Below are 15766 nucleotides of genomic sequence, written 5' to 3'. Positions count from 1 at the left end.
GGGCGGAGAGGGGGCGAGGGCAATGCCGGCCGGGCTCGCACACGCGTGGCGAAGGCGGCAGCAGCGCGCCGGCCGAACTGCCACTCACACGCGGTGATGAGCGCGGCTGGGCACAGGTTGCGCGGCGGGAGCGCCCGCGGCCCAGTCAGGCAGAAGGCAGAGTCCCCCGGCAGCTGCGCAGCGGGGCCGCTGGGGGTGCTGTGGGGTAGGGGCGTTCCCCCAAGGAGGCGAGGGGCGCAGCCCGGCCCCCGTAGGCTGGGAAGGAGGCAGACTGCTCCCGTTGCCTTCCGTTCATCTGTGCCCCGCCTCTTCACTGTGCCTCGCGCTCCGATCCGGAGCTGGGCGGGGCTGTTTCCTGAGGCAGGAGACCCCCCCCCCCTCGCAGCAGCGCGGCTGTTCCCTGTACTAGCCTCCCCTCCCCTCCCGCCTCAGGCGGGCTGTTCCCTGAACCAGGCGCTCCCCCTGGCGGGAGGGGCGGGGGCAAGGACTGTCCCGGCCGGCGCTGATCTTAGGCTTCCATTGGCCGCTGTCTGCGCTGACGTCACGATCATGATGAGAATTAATGATCGGAGGCGCTGATTTCATTGTGTGACGCCGGGACCGACCCAGCCGAAACCGGCTGAATCCGGAGCCCCCCGGACCAACTCCGCCCGCCCCACAGAGCACGGTAAGTCCGGCACTGTGCGCGGGGGGCGGGGTATGTGTGTGAGCCCCCACGGAGGGAGGGGAAGCGCCGAAGCGCTCAGCCTGGGCGGGCAGAGCAGCCAGCCCTGCCTGGGGCTGGGGAAGATGCCCCTTGGCTGGGGGCCTGGATGTGGGGGAGGGCGGCCGCTTGGGCTGGTGCTCATAGAGCAAACTCAGGCACGCATGCGCACTACGGCTCGGTTCTGCTGCGGCAGACGCTGGCTAGCCCCGTCCGCCGTTGCGAAGGAAGTACGCATGCGTACGACCGATGTATTCTCGTATGGGCTGACAGTTGCGCATGCTCTGAGGTTGTTGAGCGCTGCCGGACTGAGTGCGCATGCGTATTCACGTTCGCTTGAGTGATTTCTGACTTTAACCGGCCGGAGTGCGAGGCACTGATTGCAACTCCGCGCACGTTACTACGTCCTAGTAGCTGGGCCATGGGCGTTTGCACAGTGAAGGCGTCTTTAAGCCGTTGGAAATTTTTGCGCATGCGCAATGAGGGCCACTTGCGTTCTCTTGTAGTGGGCTGTTAGGACTCACTGACGCTGTTTTCTACCTGTAATCGTCTAATGTCAGGGCAGGGTGCGTGGGCTGGGATCAGGGGGTGTCCATCCTGCCTGGATCCCCTTTTCTGGCTTGGCTGTATAAATAGTCACTGCTGGTAGCATGGCAGCCTAGGCAGTGGGTGCAGCTGTGTACAAGCACCCTGGGGCCATGCAGTGGGGTGATGGGGATGGCAAGTAGGGTGACCAGATGTCCCGATTTTATAGGGACAGTCCCGATTTGTGGGTCTTTTTCTTTCTATAGGCTCCTATTACGCCCCCACCCCCTGTCCTGATTTTTCACACTTGCTGTCTGGTCACCCTAGTGGCAAGAGACTAATTTGAAGCTCATTCTCCCTTGTCTTGGGGTGAGAGGAGTTATGGAGGGTGCTGTGTGCTCTCTTTGAAGTGTAAGAGAGCACCTGCAGAAGGTGGGGTGATGGTGGTGGAGAGATTGGGCAAATAAAATTGCTCCAATTGCTGCTGTTGTGACATTTTAGCCCTTGGGTGTTTGCTGGTGAAGGGAGATGGTGGGTGGCATGCAGGTTTTCCAGCCTGTGTTTTGAGGTGCTGATGGTGTGACCCTTGGTTTAGGAGCATCAGTATGCAGTGGATAAAGACAGTTGCTTTATGCTGCATCCTAGAAGCCTGAGATATGTCACCCTGTTTAATAAGGCCCTTGATACTGTAATGTATTAAGAATACGCACAATTTACATAAGGAATCGAGTGACCACCTGGGGAGTTATTACTATATAACAATGCTTGTAACATTCCCTGTGCAGATGAGCTGTGAAATGTCTGAGTACTGTATTTGCTTCAGAAGGAGTACTTGTGTGTCATGGATATGTTCAAATTGTTGCAAGATGCAGGCCTAAAGAAATACCTGTTTTGTCAAGCATGGTTTACTTTAAAATGTTTTGATGAGTTTTGCCATTAATTACCTATTTTTTTTACCAACACTTTGTTGCAGAAGCTGAATGTCAATCTTTATATTTATTAGTGTTTCTAAATGAAGATCCTGTTTTGTGGCTCTTAGCAGTTAGCACACTCTAAACCTTAAAAGGTTTATAGCACTATCTTCCCATATGCTCCTTTAAATTATTTACAAATAGTGTTAATCCTGCAGATAGAGTAAACTAAAAACCGATTACTTTTTGTTTTGCACACAAGTACAACCACTATTTTGAGTAATGAGTAAAGTAAGAACGGCCATGTTGGATCAGACCAATGATCCATCTAGTTCAGTGGCCAATACCAGGTGCTTCCGAGAGCATGAACAGAACAGGCAGTCATCAAGTGATCCATCCCCTATTATCCAATCCCAGCTTCTGGCAGTCAGAGGCTAGGGACACTCAAAGTATGGGGTTGCATCTCTAACCATCTTTGTTAATAGCTATTGAGGAACCTATCCTCCATGAACTTATCTAATTCTTTTGTGAACCCTATTATAGTTTTGGCCTTTACAACATACCCTGGCAACGAGTGCCATGGTTGACTCTGGGTTGTGGGAAGAAATACTTACTTCCTTTTGTTTGTTTTAGACTTGCTGCCTATTAATTTCACTGGGTGACCCTGATTCTTGTGTTATATGAAGGAGTAAATAACACTTATTCACTTTCTCCACACCATTCATGATTGACTTGGATTTATCATGTAGACCCTGATCCTGCTAAGATTTAAGCACGTACATAGCTTGGATATGCCTAGTGGACGTAACGGGACTACTCATGCTTAAACTTAAGCATTTGCCTAAGTGTCTGCAGGATACTTCTTACTACAGTTTTTTTTTTTTTTTTTGCATTTCTCTCAGATTGGAAATGAAAACAGGCTAGTCTACCATGAGAACTTTCTGACTTCTGGTAGTATTATTCAAAACAGTTTTCATGGAAAAAATTCTGTTGGTATCTACATTTAGTAAATTGTCTCTTAGATCTTTTTATAAAACTGAAATTTTAGGCAGACCTTTTCTGATGGTGACCTTTTAAAATAACTTACACCTTTGGAGCAATTGTAGTTAATTATTCTTTACTTGTTTGGCGTATCGTAGTTTTATGAAGTAGGCAACGATGGGGCAAACTTATGCACAAGCTTAACTTTAAGCAGGTGACTAATCCAGTTGATGTCATTAGAACTCTCATGAGTAAAGTTAAGCACATGCATAAGTGTTAGCAGGATTGGGGCCAGCTCTAGTTGGATCCACACATAGAAACTCTAGTTGGATCCACACATGCTCAGCTTTGATAAAGGATTGAGTTCTAAAAGCTAAAATGCTGGTAGTTCAGTGACTGTAGCCTATTACACAGTACTTTAGGTAGTGAAAAAGGATGTTTCTATACTCCTAGTCAATATACAGTAAAAGCTGTTTTACCGGCATGTTGGGGAAATGGCGGGTGCCGGTAAGTGAAAAATGCTGGTTAACTAAGAGAGAGGGAATTTGGGTGTGGAGCTGGGGGTTGCAGCAAAGGAGGGTGTGCAAGATGAGGGAGTTTGGGTGCAGGAGGGGGCTCGAGACAGCAGGTTGGGGTGCAGGAGGGGGAGCTGAGTGCTGGATCTGGGAGGTGCTCACTTCGGGTGACTTCCCGCATGCAGTGACCTGTCTCGGCTGCTCCTAGGCGGAGGCGCACGCTGTCTCCGCCTGTAGGTGCCACCCCCACAGCTCCCATTGGCTGCGGTTCCCAGCCAATGGGAGCTGCAGAGCTAGTGCCTGGGGTGGGGACAGCGCACAGAGCCGCCTCTGCCTAGAACAGGGGTGGGCAAATTTTTTGGCCTGAGGGCCACATCTCGGTAGGGAAGTTGTATGGAGGGCCGGCAGGGGTTGTGGCACACAGGGAGGATGAGGGTTCCGGCTGCGGGTGCAGACTCTGGAGTGGGGCTGGGGATGAGGGGTTTGGGGTGCAGGAAGGTGCTCTGGTCTGGGATCAAAGGGTATGGATGGCGATCAAGGCTGGGGCAGGCAGTTGGGGCGTGGCTCAGGGATGCAGGATCCAGGCGGCCCTTACCTGAAGTGGTTCCTGGAAACAGCGTCCCGGCTCCGGCTCCCATGCCAATGGGAGCTGCAGAACTGGCGCCTGGGGTGGGGGCAGAATGAGGAGTCCTCTGGCTGCCCCTGCTTCCGGGAGCCGCATGGAGCTGCTGCATGAGCGGAGCAAGGCAAGCCCCCGGCCCCGCTCCCCGGCTGGAGCACCAGAGCGGGGAAAGCTCCCAACCCCGCTCCTCAGCAGGAGCGAGAGGGCCATATTAAAAGGTCCAACGGGCCGGATGTGGCCTGCGGGCCATAGTTTGGCAACCCCTGGCTTAGGAGCAGCCAGGACAGGTCGCCGCTTGTGGGGAGCCACCTGAGGTGAGCGTCCCCCTTATCTGGCACCCCGCACTCCCTCCTGAACCTGCTGCCCTAAGCCCCCTTCCGCACCCAAACTCCCTCCCAGAACCCATGCCCCGCACCCTCTCCTCCGCCCCAACTTTCTGCTGGCCAACTGGACTATAAATCGGAATTTCAATGAAGATCAGAAATGCCAATTTATAGAGCTTTCCAGTTGGTGAAGTGCCAGATAAAACAGCTTTTACTGTAGTTAAAAGCAACAGTATCAAATCAATTAGAATACCACACGTTAGTTTCTAGTTATTTGGAGTTGTGATTATTATAGATAACTGCTGCCCCTCCTTTATGTAACGCACAGAATATATAATATTCAGGGGCTATTGAACGTTATTGTAAGTTTGGTCCCTTGTATGCTTGCATACAGACTGTGTGTCCTGTTTTTTTTTTTTTTTTTTAAACTGATTTTATGGCAAACGTAGAACAGAAAACGTTTGAACTGTTGACTGGGAATTGAAAGGGAAGCGAATGAATATAATTTTAAAATGCAGGGCTCTAATTCTATGGCTGATACTAAGCATCTGTACTGACAATTTATTTTGTCTGTGTATGTATCTTTAAATACATTTTACTGATTGCAATTGTCTCATTTTTAGGTTTTTTGTATCAGACTCTTTGGAGATTAGTATCACTTCTGGAAATATGCTCTGCTTTTGACAATGCAGAAAGAGTGACATTGTATCTACTGTATCTGCTTTGTGTATCCAGACTATAATAAATACGAGGGAATATTTTCAGGCCAGTATGGCATGTGAAAAGATAAATTGTAATAAAGAAAGAAGAATTCTGTGGGGTTAAGGTTAACCTGTTAAAATGTATGGAGTAATGGCAGGGCATGAGTACTGTACTTCAAGCCCTGATGCTTCCATTATGTCCATTAATGGTAGCACTCTCTTTTCTTGACTATCAACACACTAACTTAACCTGTGTTTTCTTTTTAAATTATGATTTCTTTGTTTAAGACTATAGAGGCTCCTAGCAGCTCCATAGTTAAGGTTGTGTTGAGTTTTGCACTGAAGTGTATATCCTTTTAAATATAATTATGAGAAATCAATCTGATCGACGGACTATTTGAAGAAGGACAAACTTTAATTTTCTAGGCATTTTTTTCAAACTCTGAGCTTTCAGTGTGTTTATCCTAAAAGGCTTAACATTTTTAAAACCATCTAGAGATCTTAATGCTTAGGGCTCCTATAACATCGCAATCTCAAAAGTCAGAAACTTGAAATTACACACAAGGCTTCATAGTTGAAAAACTGAATTCCATTTAAATTCTGGGGGAAAAAAACAACCACCTTAAAATACAGTCATTTGACTGCTTTGTAGTAACTGATATATCTTTTGCCATTGAGCAAATCTTCATGGAGGACTCTCATTTGCTACTATCTTTTCAATGGTCCTCCTGCTGTGGTTTTCATAGAATCATAGGCCTTGGCTACATTTGCGAGTTACAGCGCTGTAAAGGCTCCCCCAGCACTGTAACTCACTCCCCGTCCACACTGGCTATCAGGGAATCTTTCCAAGTGACCATGCCTCCATGTGCCAAGCGAGCCCCAGCATGGAGCAATGGCGAGTTGCTGGACCTCATCAGTGTTTTGGGGGAGGAAGCTGTACAGTCCCAGCTGCGCTCCAGCCGTAGGAATTACGATACCTTCGTGAAGGTATCAAAGGACATGATGGAAAGGGGCCATGACCGGGACGCCCTTCAGTGCAGGATTAAAGTGAAGGAGCTGCGGCGTGCCTACCGCAGAGCCTGCGACGCAAGCGGCTGCTCGGGTGCTCCCCTCTGTGACCTGCCGATTCTACAAAGAGCTGGATGCGATACTTGGGGTTAACCCCACCTCCACTCCGAGCACCACCATGGACACTTCAGAGCCGCGGGGGAGAGGGCGAGGAGGAGGAAAACGGGAGTAATGGTGGAGGGCTGGATGGAGACACCCCGGAATCCCTGGAGCCATGCAGCCAGGAGTTCTTCTCGAGCCAGGAGGAAGGTAGCCAGTCACAGCGGCCGGTACTTGGTGGAGGACAAACAGAAGAGCAGGTTACCGGTAAGCGTGTTTGTTTTTTTTTTTTTTTTTTTTCGGGAAGGAATTTTTTCAGTGCGGGCTCTTTGGGAGAGGAGGGTTAGGCATGCATGACTAGATGCAGCATAGTGCATTGATGTGGTTTATCACATCGCGGTAATCTCCTCGAATGTCTCATCCAGAACGTGTGCAATGCGTTTGCGCAGGTTTATCGGGAGAGCCACCGTGGTCCATGTCCCAGCCAGGCTAACGTGTCCGCGCCACTGTGCTGCGAGGGGCCGGGGGACCATTGCTGCACACAGGCAAGCTGCATATGGGTCAGGGTGGAAACCGCATTGCAGTAGAAGACCCTCCCTTGCTTCCCAGGTCACCCTCAGCAGCGAGATATCGTCCAGGATGAACTCCTGTGGAAAATGTTGGGACAGTGTTCAGTGTAGGTTCCCCCTGAAGCTGTTGGCTCTCCCCAAAGCACAGAAACCCAGAGGACAGTGCAGCCCTGAAACAATCAGTCCCCCTTACTCACCATTTTGAGGCTCCTATGGGATATGTGTGCTCTGTTTCGGATGGGAAAATTATGCTATTGTGTAGACCCTGTGTGTTTTCTGCTCCTTAAGTGCAGGGGGAATCATTACTCTGTCTGGTATAAACAATGCTGCCTCTGTTAAATGTTGCATTTTGCCTATACAGCTGCATCAACCGTGAGACCTCAGCCATCCCTCTTATCGCCTGCTCAGAAACTGCAAAGACTCAGGAAGAGACCGCGAAAAAGCAAAGAAGACATGCTGCAAGAAGTGATGCGGCAGTCTATTAAAGAGAATGAGAAAGCAGGATCCGCCAACAAAATGCAGCGCACCGGCGGCAAAGCACTGCGCACCGGCAGCAAAGCACTGATAGGCTCATAAGCATCCTAGAGCGCCAAGCAGACGCTATCCAGGAGCTGGTAGCCATGCAGAAAGTGGAACAGTACCGCAAACCCCCCCCCACTCCCCCACAGCCCTTGTCCCAAAACTCTTTCCGTTGTGCCCCATTTCACCTCCGACCCACTTTCCCCAACTTCCGTGTTCTTCACGCCACCCGCTGCCTCCAACACCAGTATCTTCACCACCCAGCCCTGAAAACCACGACCCTTACCCTCTGCACTCAACCGCCATCACCATGCAGTATAGCTATCCTTTATAGCTCACTGCACAGCACACCAGACAGGACATACGCGAATCTGTGATTGTACTGTTCCCCACTCCACCCCCTTCTTCCTTTTCAATAAATAATTTTTTTTTCTTTTCAATAAATGGATTTTTTGGCTTTGAAAACATTCTTTATTATTGCATAAAGTAAAAGACTCCTTAGCCCAGGAAATAAACAGGCACTGCAAGTCTGCTTGTCTGCTTAGCATACACTGATTCCTAAAGATTGGAACTAGTGCACTTTACTCCCGTGCAGGGCACCAGATATCACTTCTGGTTTTCAGCCTCAAATTGCTCCCTCAAGGCATCCCTAATCCTTGCAGCCCCACGCTGGGCCCCTGTAATAGCCCTGCTCTCTGGCTGTGCAAATTCAGCCTCCAGGTGTTGAACCTCAGACGTCCATGCCTGAGTGAAGCTTTCACCCTTCCCTTCACAAATATTATGGAGGGCACAGCACGCGGATATAATCGCGGGGATGCTGTTTTTGGCCAAGTCCAGCTTCCCATAACGAGATTGCCAGCGGCCCTTTAAACAGCCAAAGGCACGCTCCACAGTCATTCGGCACCGGCTCAGCCTGTAGTTGAACTGTTCCTTGCTGCTGTCAAGGCTCCCTGTGTAGGGTTTCATGAGCCACGGCATTAACGGGTAAGTGGAATCTCCAAGGATCACAATGGGCATTTCAACTTCCCCTACCGTGATCTTCCGCTCTGGGAAAAAAGTCCCAGCCTGCATGTTCCTGAACAGCCAAGTGTTCTGAAAGATGTGTGCGTCATGCACCTTTCCGGACCAGCCTGTGTTAATGTCAATGAAACGCCCCCGGTGATCCACAAGCGCCTGGAGAACCATAGAGAAATACCCCTTCCGATTAAGGTACTCGGATCCTAGGTGGGGTGGTGCCAGAATAGGAATGTGCGTCCCATCTATCGCCCCTCCATCATTAGGGAACCCCATTTGTGCAAAGCCATCCACTATTTCCTGCACGTTACCCAGAGTCACGGTTCTTCTGAGTAGGATGTGATTAATGGCCTTGCAAACTTGCATCAACACGATTCCAACGGTCGACTTTCCCACTCCAAACTGGTTTGCGACCAACCGGTAGCTGTCTGGAGTTACCAGCTTCCAGATTGCAATAGCCACCTGCTTCTCCACTGGCAGGGCAGCTTTCAATTTCATGTCATTGCACTGCAGGTGGGGGCAAGCTCCTCACACAGTCCCATAAAAGTGGTGTTTCTCATCTGAAAGTTCCGCAGCCACTGCTCGTCATCCCAGACTTCCATGACGATGTGATCCCACCACTCGGTGCTTGTTTCCCGAGCCCAAAAGCGGCGTTCCACGTTGCTGAGCATGTCCGTGAATGCCACAAGCAATTTCGTGTTGTACGCAGCTCGATAGCATCGTCGGACTCCTCACCCTCACTCTCACTGTCACTTTGGATCTTAAGGAATAGTTCGACAGCCAAACGTGACGTGCTGGCAAGACTCGTCAGCATACACCTCAGCAGTTCGGACTCCATTTCCCGCAGACAGATCGCGCTGCACAGAAACCATTGAAAGATGGCGCCAAAGGTGGACAGAAACAAAGGGATTTCTCGGATGCGAAGCGATGCATCACGGGGCATTGGGACAGGACCCAGAATCCCACGCCCCCTTCCCATAATCCACGGCGCCAGAATGGGAAAAGGTGCTCTGTGGGATAGCTACCCATAATGCACTGCTCCCAATAGCGCTGCAATTGCCACAAATGTGGCCACGACAGTGCACTGGGTAGCTCTCAGTGTGGACAGACTGCAGCACTTTTCCTACTCAGCTGCACGAAGTCAGGTTTAACTCACAGCGCTGTACATCTGCAAGTGTAGCCAAGGCCTTAGAATATCAGGGTTGGAAGGGACCTCAGGAGGTCATCTAGTCCAACTCCCTGCTCAAAGCAGGACCAATTCCCAACTAAATCATCCCAGCCAGGGCTTTGTCAAGCCTAACCTTAAAAACCTCTATAGAATCATAGATACACCAAGATACACACTTTTGTTCCTAATTATATGTCTCTAGGTTCCACCCAGTCTCCCTTATACAAGAACCTTCCACAAAGGGAGCCCTAGTCTTATATACCAAATAAGATTAACTAAGGCTTTGTCTACACTACCACTTTTTTCAGTAAAACTTTTGTTGGTCAGGGATGTGAAAAAGCCACACCCTTGACCACATAAGTGTCACTGGCAAAAGTGCTGCTGTGGACAGCACCATGTCAGCAGAAGAGGCTCTCCTGCTGACATAGCTAACGCTACTTGTTGGGAGTGGTTTCATGCTGGCAGGAGAGCTCTCTCCTGCTGTCAAAGAGTGGCTACATCTCAGGCTACATCTACACTACAGGGGAGGAGTCGATTTAAGATACGCAAATTCAGCTACGTGAATAGCGTAGCTGAATTCGACATATCGCAGCCGACTTACCCCGCTGTGAGGACCGCAGCAAAATCGACCTCCGCGGCTTCCTGTCGACGGCGCTTACTCCCACCTCCGCTGGTGGAGTAAGAGCGTCGATTAGGGGATCGATTGTCGCGTCCCAATGTGACGCGATAAATCGATCCCCGAGAGGTCGATTTCTACCCGCCAATTCAGGCGGGTAGTGTAGACCTAGCCTTAGACCTTACAGCAGGACAGTTGTAGCGGTACAGCTGTGCCACTGTAAGGTCCATAGTATAGACATAGCCTAAAAGTGGAGGGAGTGGTGGTCTGCTCAGGCAAGCCATAGGAGATTAACTCCATTAGGAACTTACCTTTCAACAGGAGCCATGTGCTTTGTTTCTCAGGCCAGTTTACCTGCATCTCTTTTCCCCCCACTCCCACCTGTCCTAGCTCCTGCTACAAATAGGGCACATTGACAGTTGGAGAAAGGGGGGGAGTTGTACCAAAGATGCTTGAGAAATGAAGTTTCAGTCCTGCTGAAGAGGAAGCTTCTGCATGTAGAGAACCTACTGTGGTTCATGAAAGGTTGGGTACTGCTTGGGTAGACCTCACAAAAGCATTTAGATTTGATTCTTAATGTTCATACTAAACATAGCTTCAGAGAAACTGCAAGAGGATGGAGCTTGACTTTCTGGCCCCTGGTACTCACCATCCTTTTTGCCTAGGTCAGTTCATTGGCCCCGGTGCCTGGCTCCCTGGTTCTTTGGTTTCACTTAAATCCCCTCACTCTGTAGACTGTTTTTTTTTTATGTTTATTACATTTAGAAAAAGCCTCTCTAAATGAAGCAAGGGGAGTAGTGGGGCTGGTCATCCAGCCTCAGGATAAGTGAGCAGCAGGGGCTACACAGAACCAGTAGGGAGACCCACTACCTAGCTTATATTGACTGTTTAGGTCGATCACCTTTTGTCAAACATGGGGAAAGCAAATACAGGTACAAACAAGTATGTCAGCACTCACATGTTAGATGTAAAACTGAGTTCTAAATTCCACACTTATAATACAATGTTAAAACAGATTATAAATGGTGTAAAATATAATTACGGTATTTATCAATTGTGCTTTGACACCATAACATTTAGCAAACCTCACACTTGGCGAAAACTGTCTTATCTTACTAGCAAGCTAGGCAAATGGTGCAACTGTTCTAATTATTTCCTCATTATCGTTATCCTGCTTCAAGAAAAAATAACCAATGCAACCTCAACTCTCACGCCTTGTCACCTAAACATAATATCCAAATTCACAGACTCTTCTGCTCTGAAGAAACTCCCTTTCAATTCCAACTACCAACAATACAGACATCCAATTCTTCAGATGCACACTTCACAGTAACATTGTTATTTTAATCTTGCTGAAGTCAAAAGCCCATGTTTCTAACTTAAAAGTCTGAGATCCAAGTTAAGGTGAAATTGTGAGGAATTGAATATGTGCTTTGTGGGTGGCTGTAACTGGAAATGGAGCGGGTTTAAACTGAGGAGTCTGTATTTGAGGCTGCTCTGGGTGTTAATGTTGTCTTAACTGCTGACCCCTTTTTTTTTTTTTTTTTTTTTTTTTTTAAATGCAGTGATAGGAAATGCACTAAAGCAAACTTAACTGTAAGTTAAAGATGTCTTGTACATGGATTTGTATACATATTTCCCCCTGCTTATCAGTGGATTTCCGGAATAAGGTTAGAGGCTAACTAATAACACCTCAGACTTGTATGTATCTGTAGCAATTATCTAGTTAATACAAGCTGATTATGTTTCTCAAAAGGAAATAAGTGAAATATAGACCTTTGAGAAACCATAAAGATCTTAGAGAAATTTTTTTCATTTAATGGGTTATTCTTCATAAACATAGTTGTGGGAGTTATGGTTAGGGTATTCTGAAATTTTAAAAGTTTTCTGCTGGAGAACTCTATTACAGTGAACTGAAGTTTTCTTCATTGTGAAATAGTGAGGTAGTGCCCAATCTAAATGATGCATTTTAGAACATGTATTGGAGACAGGAAACAGTTAAATTTTGTGAGGTTTTGGTATCAGCAAATATATTTGATATTGATTTTTCAGTTTTGTTTTCTGACAGTACTTGGGAGCCTCTTTATTTTAGTGCTCAGTTTTTAAGGGCAGTTATTGACTTCCAAATAAAACTGGATGTTTGTTTATGAAAAAATCCAAGGCAGTAAAATTGCACTTCTAATGAGCTGTCACTGTGTACAAGAACCTATGGATTTTTATATTGTTAAGTAACCAATGTTGGCTTATTTTACAGTAGCTGCTAGGCTTGTACATATATGGTGTTCGTTTACTCAGCATTTATTAATTTAACATAGACATTCTGTACATACTTATTTTTGTGGGTTTTAGGATTTTTTTCCCTCTTCGTGTCAGTACTTTGAAACCCTCATTAGTCCAAATATGGGAAATTTGACTCACTGCAGCTCTTGTATTTTGCAGGATGACTTTCACTTGGTCTATTTAACTTAACTAAGGGATTTAAAAGAAAATGCTTCTCATTTTTCTCAGTGCAGCTCTTGAAAGTTAATATAGTTCCCTCAAATCTGATAACTTTTATGAAGTTTAACATTTTAAATAGGTACTTGAGTCTCTAGCTATGAGTTACATTGCTATATTTCTGAAGTGTGAATTACTGGCAAAAAATCCAGTGTGAAAAGCACTAGGTGTAAACTGACTTCCAACTACACTTATTTTAATAACTGGAAAAGAAATATTGCTGATTGCACCTTGGATACTTTTTTAAACAGAATGACAACTGGCATACCTTGTATGACTGAATGTTCAGGGCTTCCTCCTGTTAATGTCACAAATAGTGTCGCTTTTTGGCATTATGCTCATGGCCAAAAGGATCTCCAAATGGAAAACTTTTATTTTTGCTTACTATTCAGTTCCTAAATTGAGACTAGCAAGATGGATGCAACTTTTTTTTAAATTCTCTTCTACTGTCTTGTGAGACAGTGTATTTTCTATCTTGCTATGAACATAGACTCCAAACTTTCCTCATTCCTGAGTTTTGTTTTATTTTTAACTCAAATAACAACCAGTTATGAATTTCAGTTTAAGCTTTCTCTCCTGTTTGGTCATTTCTAGGTTTTTCCTAAGACCTCCATCCCAGACCTTGGTTCATTTTTCTCAGTGAGATGCTACAACTCTTCTTGTATCATGGCTGAAACCAGAATGGCTCAACAAAACAGCAGTCCTGTCGCCATCCTGTTAATTTCCTTTGGGTTTAAATAATTTTGAGAGACTTCTTTGTGTTTTCATTGATCCAGTTTTCTTTCAGAGTTTTATCACTGAAAATTTCAGCTCAGAGTCAGGTGGAACACTGCTTGTGCAACAAACTAAGTTGCAGGACAACCTAGAGAAAAGTCTTCACATCTGCACATTCACTAACCACATTAGATACATGTTGGACAAGAAAATGGACATGGGGGAAATATCCAGATAATGCATAATTTAAGTTGTTGCACTATTAGTTTAAAACATTATATATAAACTTAAGTGTGTGTGTGTGTATATATATATATATAAAAACTAAAGGGATAAAATCACTGCTCTTTCATTTCTAAGATTTCCGTTCAATTTAATATAATTTCTGAAATTTAAATAAGTTTGGTGTCAGCTGAAATCTGTATTGTAATGTCACAATTTTTAATTTAGATAATACTCTGCTCTCTAAAGAACCTTATACTAAATGAGATTAAGCCTAAATTTGTTCTGCCTCTGGAAAAGTATTTAAAAGTTAGGACAGATTAATTGGCAGAGTGGTGTGGATAAAGTGGATATTCTGTCTTTATTTCTCTCTCCATTGACTAGGAGTATCATTGGATAGGTCTTTGAATGAATGGATTTGTCATCCATAGAAATTTAGTAAATGAAAAGATACTAAAATTAAGGGGGAGAAATCAATGCAGACCCATTTGTTGGTTCTTGCTCTTAGCAGGTTTATTCAATAAACCTTAGATGCAAATTGCTCAAGTGAACTAATGCTCATCTGTTCTCTTAGGGCTGGATCCTGCATTCCTTGGGCAACCAAAACCTCCAAGTAAGTTAATGATTCAAAACATAACTCTGCTATATAGTTTGATTCCGAAATATCTGTAGGGTTATCTAATGGTCTTCCTGGCAGGAAGTATGTTCTGTGAATCTGTTCAGATAGTAATCCTGCAAAGCTACTGTTGAAAGTAATATCAGGAGTGAGAATCCTACCCACCTTGGAAAGCCTCTTGACTTACTCTGTTTGTTACGTCTGTTGATTATCAAGAACTGTTGCAGAGGGGGTTCATTTAGTGACTTTTTGTGGGGTTCTGTGCAAGGGTCTGCGTACTGCTTGTCCTGGCAGGATTAGGGCGTAGTGTACAGTTGCCACATTTGTGCAGCACCATGTATGATATTTTATGCAAATTATTTAAATAGGGTAGCTTATGTGTACGGAAATTCACACACAACTATTAAACACCATAAAAATTGTACAAGTTCAGTGCAGGTGAGAGACATGTACTTGAGAGCCCTGATGGATGAAGTTCTCTCTCAATAGAACAACTGCAGCAGAAGCAGGGGCAAGCTTCTTACACACACCGGCTGCCAGCATATCCCAGTACAGATATGTTGGGAGGGGGAGAATTCTTTTAAGAGTAACAGGTAGTTCCAACTCCATGGCCATTTTGAGACTGAGGTAGAATTCCTGAAAGGATGTTTCTTTTAGTACATTTTTACCCTTTGGGGGATTACATAGGCAAGGTCACCAACTCTGCACTCACAGGCAAAATCTCCCACATTGTTTGGAGAACAGCAAGAATAAACTCTATAATTAAATGCTCCATCCTGTTCCTTAGAGATATCTACCGTTATCTAAAATATACAGATACTAAAAAAAAAAAGAATAAAACAAATACTAGCATAGATCTTAATTCACTCCTAAATGCAACATTTTGCAATATAAAATTACTTCAAAAACTATTTTAGGGTCCTCACACAAACTTATATTTCTCCCTCCCCCTTCCCATATAGGTGATCATCAGGATTTGACCCCACAATATTCAGATCCACAGAGAGACCTCTTCTATATGCTTTATAAGAGGAACTGCCATGGCAAGCATGCTCTTATCATTTAAGTGAAGCAGCCTATAGAAGGAGACATAACATGCTTTGCCAGTTATACAACTGTTTGTGACATTACTCCTGGGGGAATTCTGCACCATTGCGCGTGCGCAGAATTCATGTCCGTTACAGATTTCTTTGCTTCCCCGTAGAAAAATGACTTTGTGACAGGGAAGCTACAAGAGCAGTCACGCACCACTCCCTAGCAGTGCAGGTACATCATTTCAGGCACCTGGAGCAGCCAACAGAGAGGTTGGGGACACCCAAGCCAGTGGCTCCTATCCTGAGCCGGGATCAGCTTCTAGTTCTGGCTCAGCTGGAGGCAGGAGAGGACAGGCCTTCCTCTTTCCCTGCAAGGAGTGGCTGGGGCTGTGTCAGACCCACCCGCAGAA

The 15766-nt window shown here is 46.1% G+C and overlaps 1 protein-coding gene across 4 annotated transcripts in view; it reads left to right on the top strand.

The window, feature by feature from the left end:
• The first annotated feature begins 249 nt into the window (after positions 1-249).
• HDX (highly divergent homeobox) overlaps positions 250-15766 on the top strand; it is a 96176-nt gene continuing 80659 nt past the window's right edge. For 2 of the 4 annotated variants that reach the window (XM_034780961.1, XM_034780959.1), the window contains exon 1: positions 250-667. The gene's annotated coding sequence lies outside the window, so the exon portion shown is untranslated. Of the gene's footprint in view, positions 668-14280; positions 14320-15766 lie in introns of all 4 variants that reach the window. The other 2 variants (XM_034780960.1, XM_034780957.1) reach the window with 2 other exon arrangements.

This window comes from Trachemys scripta, chromosome 9 (assembly GCF_013100865.1).
Source record: "Trachemys scripta elegans isolate TJP31775 chromosome 9, CAS_Tse_1.0, whole genome shotgun sequence".
NCBI lineage: Eukaryota > Metazoa > Chordata > Testudines > Emydidae > Trachemys > Trachemys scripta.
Note: the sequence above shows the minus strand (reverse complement) of the source record. Positions and strands in the feature narration are given on the sequence as shown.